The sequence below is a fragment of the Oncorhynchus tshawytscha genome, linkage group LG09 (assembly GCF_018296145.1).
Source record: "Oncorhynchus tshawytscha isolate Ot180627B linkage group LG09, Otsh_v2.0, whole genome shotgun sequence".
NCBI classification, from domain to species: Eukaryota; Metazoa; Chordata; class Actinopteri; order Salmoniformes; family Salmonidae; genus Oncorhynchus; species Oncorhynchus tshawytscha.
In genome coordinates this window covers 39,653,948-39,654,198 of record NC_056437.1, presented here as the reverse complement: position 1 = coordinate 39,654,198, position 251 = coordinate 39,653,948, and positions in this window count along the sequence as shown.

Genomic DNA, 251 nt, shown 5'->3' with positions numbered 1-251 from the left:
TATGGCTCTGTTTTGTTTTTTGAATGCTCTGCCTGCCTCCAAAAATCAAGAATACTATTTGTTACCTCTACTTGGACCAGTAATACTACTATAGGAGAATTTGCTTTGACTCTGGTGGTCTTTGTATCTTTAAAAAATATATATTAAAAAAAAGTTGTACCTACATGTACCCCAGCTCATTTACTCAGTACTGGTAATCCCTGTATATAGCCTCGTTTTTGTTATTTTATTGTTGCTCTTTTTTATTTTTT